Below are 11,462 nucleotides of genomic sequence, written 5' to 3' on the forward strand. Positions count from 1 at the left end.
GCAAAAACAACCTCTGCTCATCCATCTCTGTGTGTATCAGGATACATTTGGTTCATAATACACAGAAAAATCAGAGTTATTACCTGTAATAAATGTGAAAGATTCCTGCAGTGATAACCAGGCAGGACTGAAACACATCCAAGCTGTCACCACGGTAACAGCACCGCCCATCCACAGGTGAGGGGAGGAGCAAAAAGAGGGACTTTGACCATTTTATACTAAAAACACTCAACTAATGTTTCTAATATGAAACAAATAAGCCCACATTAATGTGAGCGTTTATTAAATAATAATAATGATGATTTCCTCCTGATCTCATTTCCACAGCAGAGAAAACTGTGGTGTATATTGAGGTGGAGGGTGTGGTCTGTGGCTCAGGTGTAGAGTGAGGGTGGGGTGCACCACAGCAGCATGCTGGGACTGCTGAGGGTGGAGGAGGGAGTGATGATGACATCAGAGCTGCAGCACAGAGACCAGTGAACACACAGTCTGTTCATCTTTGCATAGATACAATATACAGCACAATATTGAATGACAGACACGCTGTGGGAGCTTCCACAGATACACTGACGTCAGCATCCAGAGTCCTCCTGCTGCTCCCCCCTCAGAGCCCCGTGATCAGCACCAACACATTCAGTTAGATGACAGAGTCCAGCTGCAGCTAGAATCAGCTCCCCTCTGTGAACAACAGCACAGCGTCAGTGTTTCACACTCAGTGAAAGGAGGAAACAGCAGAAGAACACCATGTGTGCTACGTTTCCCAGGACACACTACAAACTGCACAAATACAGAGCAGCACGTGGAAGGACCTGCAGCTGCATTTACAGAGCTGCAGACAGCGTGATGTCCTGTATGGACAGGTGGAAGGAACCAAGTCCTCAGCTGGAACACTCGTGTTTGTCCACAGACAGGAAACACAGCAGGAAACTTCCTGACAGAAGTGCAGCTCATGGATAACACACTTCCTGTCAGTCAGAATGAGGCTGCAGCCAAACACAGAAAGGTGTTTTTGTCCAGATGAGCCCAGAGAAGAAACACGAGTGTTCACAGACATCAGAAGCTCAGAGAGGTGAAACATGAGGTTGGAGTCCTCGTCAGCATCCAGAAGAGCTGCTGTGAAACCCTGAGTACTCATGACAGACTCTGATGGCACAAACACATCATGATTCAAACAGAAAGACAAACATGGAGCTCCTGATCCTCCTGCATGAGAACAAGCTGACATGAGCGCTGTGTCTGAGAGTGTCTCCCTGTCACAGTGACAATAACACAGCTGCTGCTCACAGTCATTAAACTGACCTGAGGTCAGCTGTGCTCCTTACATATGAACCATGTGACCTCACATCAGTGCTGTGGATGACTGTAGTCATAGAAGAGTAGAGCTGTAGCAGGTGGTGTGAGGAGGAGGTGGTGTATTCTAGTTAACGCAGTACTGAAACACTCCAGCAGAGGGCGCTGTTAAGTCCTTATTGTAACACAGTTACTGTGTGCAGTTAGACTTCATACATAATCTGCACTTATTTCCATCAGACATGCTGTCAGGAAATGATTGGTTTCTATTGATTCTACTTCCTGTTGACTCGTTTGATGACAGTGAAACAATCACAGCTGATTGTGTGATGATGTAAACTGTCACTGTTACATTCAGTGTGTGTGACATAATGTTAGTGCAGGCTGATAACAGCCTGGTTCTGTTAGAAACACATGAACGTGTCCATAGATCAGTGTGTGTTTAACATGAGAGCTTCAGCCCTGCTGATGTGTTAAATAAAGACATGCAGGAAAACTGATGAGACTCTGAAATAACTCTTTATATTTATAATGTAACTCTGCATCAAAAGAACAACAAAGGATCCCAGACAGGTTTCTGTGAACAAAGACCATTCTGATGTTTCTGTGTTTCTAACACTTTGACATTATTAGTAAACAGACTGCAGTGAGCAGCATTTATAAAGAGCTTCTATATAAAGATATGACAGCTGTTTGACAAGTTTATCACTCTGTGTTTGGACCTGATCAGTCCAGCTGTTTACTTGAAACATGTTCATTTACCTGTTCTGTTATATTCATGTTCTTGTCTCTGTTGAAAACACATTTTAATGTCCCTCAGATTTTTCTCCCAGATGAATAAATATAAAAATGACACAAACTGACTGCAGCTACTTTTTGTCCTTTCTGTCAAAAACCTTCATGTGACTCATGAGAGACACGTTTCAGCTGTTTGTGACAGATCAGAGGCCAACAAGTCATTTATAACACTTTCCATCATTGTTTAAAGTTCTCAGTGTTTCTGTGTTGCTGCGTATAGGATCTCCCAGCATCATCACTGTGCTGTCCAATCATTGTGTGCGAGGTTACCCTTATAGTGCGATGTGTGTTTGCACAAAGAGAAGCATGTGTGTCAAATATAAATAAGCACAGAACAGAAACAGCTGCTCGTTTCTTCTGTTTAGAGTCAAGTTAGTGTTTTGTGTCTTTGTTTGAGGCCTGATGTCGAGCAGAGGTGTGTGTAACTGCACTGCTCTGTTATATGTGTGAAGTGTGTGCTTCTCTTCAGCATCATCTTTGTCACTGCTGATTCCTTTGTGTCATCATGTGTTGAGAAGAGAGAACAGTTATAACGGAGGAGCAAAAGGAAGCCCTGAAATCTGCATCAACAAGGAAGTGTTGGCTCACCAGTGATCCCAGCAGAGCCACTGGTTTGGCTCCAGTTGTTCTAGATTCAATGATGTTGTTGCTACAGATACATGTCAGCATCTTTATTGAATTTAATATGAAGCAGAAATGGTGTCATTAGGAGAAGAAGAGGAGAACAAGTCCGGCGAGGAGGCAGCAGCTCTTAAAGATGAAACAGCAGCTCAGCCCTGAGCTCAGAGAGCTGCACATGAAAAAGCTCCTCAAGCAGATCCTGTCAGAGGTTTGTCATCAACAGGAGGAACTGTTCACATCATAGGATGAAGATGCTGTCAGCTGGATGAAGAAGGTTATTTAATGCAAACGTTCACACTGAAGTCAAATTGTTGTCGTGTTGAACAGATTCATGTACTGATCATCTCCAGAATGTTAGAAGAGCTTCAATGAATCATTAGAAACAACTTACAGCTGCACAGCTGTGTCAAACACATCTGTGTGTCATTGTGGGATTGTTGTGTTTCTACATGTGACACACGTCTAAAACATGCACACAATCTGAACACAAACAGGGACTCATGTGTTCCCACAGCCAGATGCTGAGAGCCATTTCCTTGTAGTCCTGTGTCTACATACATGAACCATTAGATGTTATTGGAATGATTGTCAGCTCTGATAGTTTCATGTGTGTTTAGCTGGACGCTGTTTGATCCTCGACATGTTTAAAGGTGTCCAGTCCTGAGACACTGGGGCTGGAAACAGCTGTGATGTCATTGGACTGTCACACAGACAGAAGTGCATGAAGTGAGCAGCCGAGGAGCCGCTGATGTTTTGGATTCAACAGCATTTGAAAGGTCGACACAGACACATTTGCACACAGAAAGCTGAATCTGTCATATGCCACAGTGAACTCACTGTTCAGTGTTTTTCAGGAAGCTTCTTAACTGCCTCTGCTGCCAAACAAGCAGCTGATGTCCTTGAGAAGAAGCTGAAGAAGTCTTCAACAACAAATACAGGAAGTGGACTTTCAAATACTAGATTCACTTTAGACTCACAGAGAAATGACTCAACCAGCTGTGTTTGACTATATGAAAGGTCAGTGTGTGTCTGCACACAGACTGTTGTGTTGGACTGTTATTCAGTTGTCTGCTGAATGTTTTCAAATGTCTGCATCTCAGCTGTGATGAGGCTGGGGGTCATGGGAGGCCACCGTAGCAGCCTCTTCAACATCATGACATCATCATAAATGCTGCTGGACTGTCTGATGGGCTGACGGTGAAAAAGCCGTCGGGAAGGAAACAGAAGACATTTCAGAGGCTGCAGCAGATTTCTTTGATTCGGGGCCTTTTTCAGCTTTATTGGACAGAGCAGTGAAGATAAGTGACAGCAAAGCAGAGAGAAAGGGGGCGTGGCCCGGGTCAAAGCCAGGCCAGCTGCTCTCCACCTCGTGGTCACCTGCTCATCCTAGTGAGCTCCACCAGCAGCCCTTTCACACACTTTACACTGTCAAACACTGTGTGTGGACCTCAGCTAACAACAGGCTGCATTTAAGTCTGGACTACATGCTTTTATATTGTTTTTATTCCATCAGCAGCTCAACATCATGAGCAGCTTTGACATAAAGACATCAAACTCAAGCTGACTTTAAACTACTTTTAATACAGGGGCTCAAAAACAACAACATCTTTATTATATATCAGGACACAAAGTCATTTCATCTCAAAGGGAAACAGCTTTATTTGGAATAACCAGCACTATCAACTGGTTTGGGATCTCCACCAGTTTCATGTCTTTGCAGCTTCTCCAACAAAGTTCCTGTAAAATCAGCATGTTTGTCTTTATTGGTTTGATAGTGATTGATTATTCAGTCCCAATCTGCTGTCATCTAAAGAACAAAATGATGTTTCTATGAGTCACAAAGCTCCAGATGTTGTCGGCTTCACAAAGAAAACAAAGAACTTAAACACAAAGTGTTTGGAGCCAAAATGTTCCCAAGCTGCTCTTTTTGAAATGGCAGAGGTACAGTGGTGTCTAACAGCACACTGTGGAAGGCAAACATGTTATTGTTGGATGAAACTTCATGAATCCTTTGTAGATTTGAGCTGTTGGAGCCTTTCTTTTCTCTTCAGGTGTACAGATGCTGAGGAGGCAGGTGAAGCAGGTGGAGCTGTTGTGATGCTGGCAGAGGGTGTGTCTTAGTAACTCTGTGAGGCAGAACTGGATCCAACATTGTGGATGTGTTGATGTTGGAGCCATTAAGAGTCTCTGGCCACACTGTAGGATTTCCCTTTGATCCACTGTGGGGGCATTTTGGAGTCTGTCAGTGAAACTCTTCATGTTTGTGTTTGACTCCAGTTTATAGAAACAGAGAAATGTGTCATGCTTTTGTTCGGCCTCCACAAATACACACATTTGTTCATTGGTTGGACTTTTTGGAAGGAGACACATTGAAAACCATGTTAATAAGATCTTGTTGTTTCCTGTGGATCCGACACAGAGAGTGGACTTCAGACAGAAAGCGTGGAAGAGATTTTAGAGGCCGTGTGTGGCAACAGGAAGTTTCTGTGTGTTTGCTGATCTTACATGTGGAAAACAACACGTGATGTTTGTGAAGTTCTACAATGATCATTGTTCTCACAGCATTTTGAGTGGGAACAGTTCAAACTGGGAGTAGTGGGAGTTATTTACTGATTGAAACAAGCTGAATGTTTCTGTGACGATGAAGATCAGCAGCTCAGCTGATCAATGAACTGACATCTATCAGTCGTTTCATGAGATGAAGTCATCAGCAGACATTTGTTCTGACTGTGTGATGAATGTCAGAAGGTCAGGGCTCTGCTTTAGTCACTGCTTGATGATCATTGGCTCATTGTTGAATCCAGGGGCCCAGTCTGACCTCTGACCTTTGCTGCAGGTCTTCTGTGTTATCTCCACTTTCATGTCTGATCTTCTACTTGTAGTCCTGTGTCTACATATACAGTGGCTTTCAAAAGTATTCGGCCCCCTTGAACTTTCCCACATTCTGTCACATTACAGCCACAAACATGAATCAATGTTATTGGACTTCCAGGTGAAAGACCAACACAAAGTGGTGCACACGTGAGAAGTGGAACGAAAATCATACATGATTCCAAACATTTTTTACAAATAAATAACTGCAAAGTGGGGTGTGCGTAATTATTCAGCCCCCTGAGTCAACACTTTGTAGAACCACCTTTTGCTGCAGTTCCAGCTGCCAGTCTTTTAGGGTCTGTCTCTGCCAGCTTTGCACATCTACAGACTGAAATCTTTGCCCATTCTTCTTTGCAAAACAGCTCCAGCTCAGTCAGATTAGATGGACAGCGTTTGTGAACAGCAGAAATTGAAATTGAAATTGCAGTGAAGTCAGCTAGAAACTTACAGTGACGTGGACATCATGCAAAGACTGCCAGACTCTGTAATACTGCAAATGATCAGTGACTCAGGTTAACACTAAACTTTAAACGGCACCTCTGTGTCTCTGTGTGCTGAACATCTAGGATTGAGTCAGGCTGCATCAGCTGAAGCTGTTATTTGTATATATCAGTATTTTTTTATTCAGGTGTGGGGAAAATACGTAAGACTGCAGTGAAGCGATGCACCAGATGAATCCCTGGCCAAAGGTATCGTACTCAAATCAGACTACTGATCCAGCCACATCAGCCTTTTGTGAGGTCTGTTTAAAGTAGACTAAAAGTGAACTGCAGGTTCCTGAGAGGTGGACTGTGAGCACAGAAACACATGTTCATACATACAGCTGCAGCAAACTTACATTAATTTTAAATAGATTTGTTACTCTGATGTCTGTCTCTGTGTTAGTCCTCTGACAGACTGGTGACCTGTCCAGGTGTGCTCTACCTACTACTGGGACAGGTTCCAGCCTCTGTAATAGAAATGTTCTGTTATTCTCATTTAAAGTGTTTAAGTGCTTATGCATATGCTTAGTTGTGACACTGTTACTGTTCAGTGAAAGTTGCTAAAACTAGATGAACTTACTTCAGCAGTTTGAGAAAACAACTCCCTTTACAGGTGCTGATAAGGCCAAGGGCACAAAACAGCACAACCATTGATGCGTTAGGTTTCATAGCGAGACACGTGAAGTGTGGTAGGATCAGTTTGTAACTTCCTCCCTCTTCCTTGGAAGGCGTAAAGGAGGAGGAGCACGACTTCTGTGGCAGCGCTGACATGACTGAACTGTGATGTTTGATGTGTGTTGGCGCAGTAATAAATAGCTTGATCACAGCTCTTTCTGTGTTGCAGACTTTATTTAAAAAATTCCACGAAACCCCCCCCCCCCCACTGTGAACCTGAATTGAATATTCAGAAGACATTTGTTTAAATAGTTCTACAAATCTGAGCTGTTGGTGTGTCCTTGGATTGTGTGGTAATAATATTAGAGCCTGCAATCTTTCTTACTGGATCTCTACTATGAGTCATGTTACCTGAGATTAGTTCTATGTTTACCTGTCGGCCTGGACGAATGTGCTGTGTGAAGAATGTAAATGACATCAGATCTGAACTGCTTACATCTAAGGAGCCTGTTCATATTTAATTGTAATATGAACCAATGATTTTCTGATTGATTGCTGATATATACAGTGGGGCAAAAAAGTATTTAGTCAGCCACCGATTGTCATCATTTTAGGTGGGGGAACTTGCACAGAGGTCAGTAATTTGCACCAGAGGTACACGTCAACTGTGAGAGACAGAATGTGAAGAAAAAAATCCATGAATCCACATGGTAGGATTTGTAAAGAATTTATTCGTAAATCAGGGTGGAAAATAAGTATTTGGTCAATAACAAAAATACAACTCAATACTTTGTAACATAACCTTTGTTGGCAATAACAGAGGTCAAACGTTTACTATAGGTCTTTACCAGGTTTGCACACACAGTAGCTGGTATTTTGGCCCATTCCTCCATGCAGATCTTCTCGAGAGCAGTGATGTTTTGGGGCTGTCGCCGAGCAACACGGACTTTCAACTCCCGCCACAGATTTTCTATGGGGTTGAGGTCTGGAGACTGGCTAGGCCACTCCAGGACTTTCAAATGCTTCTTACGGAGCCACTCCTTTGTTGCCCAGGTGGTGTGTTTTGGATCATTGTCATGTTGGAAGACCCAGCCTCGTTTCATCTTCAAAGTTCTCACTGATGGAAGGAGGTTTTGGCTCAAAATCTCACGATACATGGCCCCATTCATTCTGTCCTTAACACGGATCAGTCGTCCTGTCCCCTTGGCAGAAAAACAGCCCCATAGCATGATGTTTCCACCCCCATGCTTCACAGTAGGTATGGTGTTCTTGGGATGCAACTCAGTATTCTTCTTCCTCCAAACACGACGAGTTGAGTTTATACCAAAAAGTTCTACTTTGGTTTCATCTGACCACATGACATTCTCCCAATCCTCTGCTGTATCATCCATGTGCTCTCTGGCAAACTTCAGACGGGCCTGGACATGCACTGGCTTCAGCAGCGGAACACGTCTGGCACTGCGGGATTTGGTTCCCTGCCGTTGTAGTGTGTTACTGATGGTGACCTTTGTTACTTTGGTCCCAGCTCTCTGCAGGTCATTCACCAGGTCCCCCCGTGTGGTTCTGGGATCTTTGCTCACCGTTCTCATGATCATTGTGACCCCACGGGATGAGATCTTGCGTGGAGCCCCAGATCGAGGGAGATTATCAGTGGTCTTGTATGTCTTCCATTTTCTGATGATTGCTCCCACAGTTGATTTCTTCACACCAAGCTGCTTGCCTATTGTAGATTCACTCTTCCCAGTCTGGTGCAGGTCTACAATACTTTTCCTGGTGTCCTTCGAAAGCTCTTTGGTCTTGGCCATGGCGGAGTTTGGAGTCTGACTGTTTGAGGCTGTGGACAGGTGTCTTTTATACAGATGATGAGTTCAAACAGGTGCCATTCATACAGGTAACGAGTGGGGGACAGAAAAGCGTCTTACAGAAGATGTTACAGGTCTGTGAGAGCCAGAGATTTTCCTTGTTTGAGGTGACCAAATACTTATTTTCCACCCTGATTTACGGATAAATTCTTTACAAATCCTACCATGTGGATTCATGGATTTTTTTTTCACATTCTGTCTCTCACAGTTGAAGTGTACCTCTGGTGCAAATTACTGACCTCTGTCATCATTTTAGGTGGGGGAACTTGCACAATCGGTGGCTGACTAAATACTTTTTTGCCCCACTGTGTGTGTATATATATATATATATATATATATATATATATTTTTTTTTTTTTTTTTTTTTACATACATAGTTTTTTGTTGCCTTATGGTTCCAAGCGCTGTCACCAATCTTTGCATTTTGTTATTATCTCATGACACTTGTTTAATCAGCTACCATCTCTCCTGTGGACTTTTTAATGTCTACAGTCTCAGACCAACACAGCCCTGCCCTTCCCATATTAGATTCTTGATGAATGTGTGTTGTTGTTATTCAGCCTGGTTCAATGTGCCCCTTTTTAACTTTGAGCACCCGCCCCTTTAAACCTCTCTGCACAGCCCTGCACTGAACTCACTATCTTCTCCCTCTAACAGCCTCCACATGTTCTCACTGTAATTTCCCCTCATGAATGAATTTATGCTGCACTAATGTGAATGTTTGCAGGGAAATCAAACGCATTTCACACGCAGTACTCGAGCTGACTTACCTTTGTTTGAATGACGACTTGTACGCGCTGACTCCACAGATAAGGTACGAAAATATATCAGGCTACGTCTTCAGGGTTTCTACTCCACGGCCGTATTTCATACGGGTCCACATTTCCACTGCACGCTATTTTCTGCAAGTACCGCCGCTTCGCCTCTGGACGCAATCGGTCTCTATACAGTCCGTTCTCTTTTGAGCTGCTTTTAAGCATCTTGTAATCGTCGTTCCAACACAGTGTGTTTGTTTTGATTCGTAGACCTCGAAAATGGTGCCGCGCTCCCACAATGCATTGCGGCGTGACGTCAACTCCAAAGCCCTATAGAACATGTTCTTTTTCATTGTCAAAATTATCAGGAATAAAGAAGAAAACTGATTCAAAACCTGTGGAACCTGCCAAAAAACAAGTTTTACTGCAAAGGATTTCTAGATGTGAAGGTTTTGTGGCTTTTTTCAGTTTCTAAAACAAACTCATTTGTACAGAAGGATATGAGGATGTATATGTCCGGTGGTGGGGTTTTTTCTTCTTGATTTAATGTATTCATTTATCTCTTCACTTAATCTTTCTTTATGTTTTTTTTTTTTTGATTTGGCATGAGCGATTTCCGGTCCTCACTCCAAGCCAGTTGGTGGCGGTAATGCACCACATGTTCTATCACAGCTGCGTCCGAGAGGACAGGAAACGTCTGTATGCGTCTGCAAACCAGGTAACTACACTCAGCTGAGCCTCTCTGCTAGTCGTTATTAGTTGGAGGGTTTTGCGTCACTTTCTCTCGGCTTGATAAAGGGCTGTATAGAAATCTCTGGTACGTAACACGTAACGTCATTTTTAGGGAGCGTCGCAGAGAAGTGAGGCTGTTTCTTTGTTTTTGTCGAGTTTTGATTGAAGACATGTTTCCAGTCCGTTTTTTACTCGTTTGTTTTTTCATTAATAACTTTACATTATCACAGAGAACAAGAAGGCGCTTTGTTTGTCACATTCACCTTATGTCTGTGAAGGTTCTCAGTCATCCAGGTCATCGTAGTCAAAGGAGCTTGCAAAGAAAAGCGTCTGGACTTCTTTAAGTTACTTGAAGACGTTTCACCTCTCATCCGAGAAGCTTCTTCAGTTCTAAGGTCAAATGGTGGAGAGTCCCAGATATAAGCCTAGTGGGAGTTTCCCCCCACAGAGGGACAAAAGGACCCCCTGATGATCCTCTAATCGCCTGAGCCAAGGTGTGAAACTGGGTGTGGGTCCCAATCAGCCAGAGTTTCGGGTGTGTTCATTGTGAAACCTGGCCCCACCTTATCATGCGAATTCCTGAGGTCAGATGGCCCAGGATGTGAGTGGGCGTTAAGGCGTCTGGGAAGGATCTCAAAACTGGATTATAGATGGCAGAGAGTTGGTGTCGTAAACCCCGCCTCTGTTCAAAGATGGTCGCTCACAGTGGACATAGATGGCTTCTTTCACTCCTCTTTCAAACCATCTGTCCTCTCTGTCCAAAATGTGAACATTAGCATCCTCGAAAGAGTGTCCTTTATCCTTAAGATGCAGATGGACTGCTGAGTCTTGTCCTGTGGAGGTGGCTCTTCTATGTTGTGCCATGCGCTTGTGAAGTGGCAGCCACTTGGCAGCCACAGTGATAAATGGCTGAGATGGCTGCAGCTGTACGTGTGAGGTACCTACATGTTTCAAGATGAATTTGCAGAGATGTCATGTTTGGTGCTTACAGACATCACACTGCATTTTGTGATTTCGTAGCTATTGTTGTGATATTTTGGAGCTTCCCATGATCACCGTGACAGTCATTCATTTTAACATAACCTTTCTATTCCTTTCAGGGATCCTCATTTTTTTTTTGGTGAGGAAGATCAGCAGCTGTGTCGACAGGCAACAGGTAACGGCATGCTTTTCTGTTAGTACTGTAGACCTTGGTCTGGTGCTCTTTTTTAGTTTAACACAGTATTTTCATTTGCCGAAGTGTAAAAAGCTTGTTCCAGGAGAAACAAACTTTAGTGAGTTCTGCAAAATGATTCCCACCATTGCACACTCTGTCAGCCTCCAGTGTGCCCTTTTTTTGTCCTTTAACTGAAGAAAGTCGGTATCAGAACATATGAGATAAGTGAGATCCTCATTTTGCCTGCTTATTTCAAGATACAACATTTTCACAAACT

General features: G+C 43.4%; 1 protein-coding gene across 2 annotated transcripts in view; it reads left to right on the top strand.

The window, feature by feature from the left end:
* The window catches only part of LOC146577113 (protein NLRC3-like), a 560,242-nt gene that overhangs the window by 168,698 nt on the left and 380,082 nt on the right, over window positions 1–11,462 (top strand). The window lies entirely within an intron of this gene.

The sequence above is a fragment of the Mchenga conophoros genome, linkage group LG3 (genome assembly GCF_057382185.1).
Source record: "Mchenga conophoros isolate Kocher_MC1m ecotype Shallow Benthic linkage group LG3, M_conophoros_male_GT1.1, whole genome shotgun sequence".
Taxonomy (NCBI): Eukaryota; Metazoa; Chordata; class Actinopteri; order Cichliformes; family Cichlidae; genus Mchenga; species Mchenga conophoros.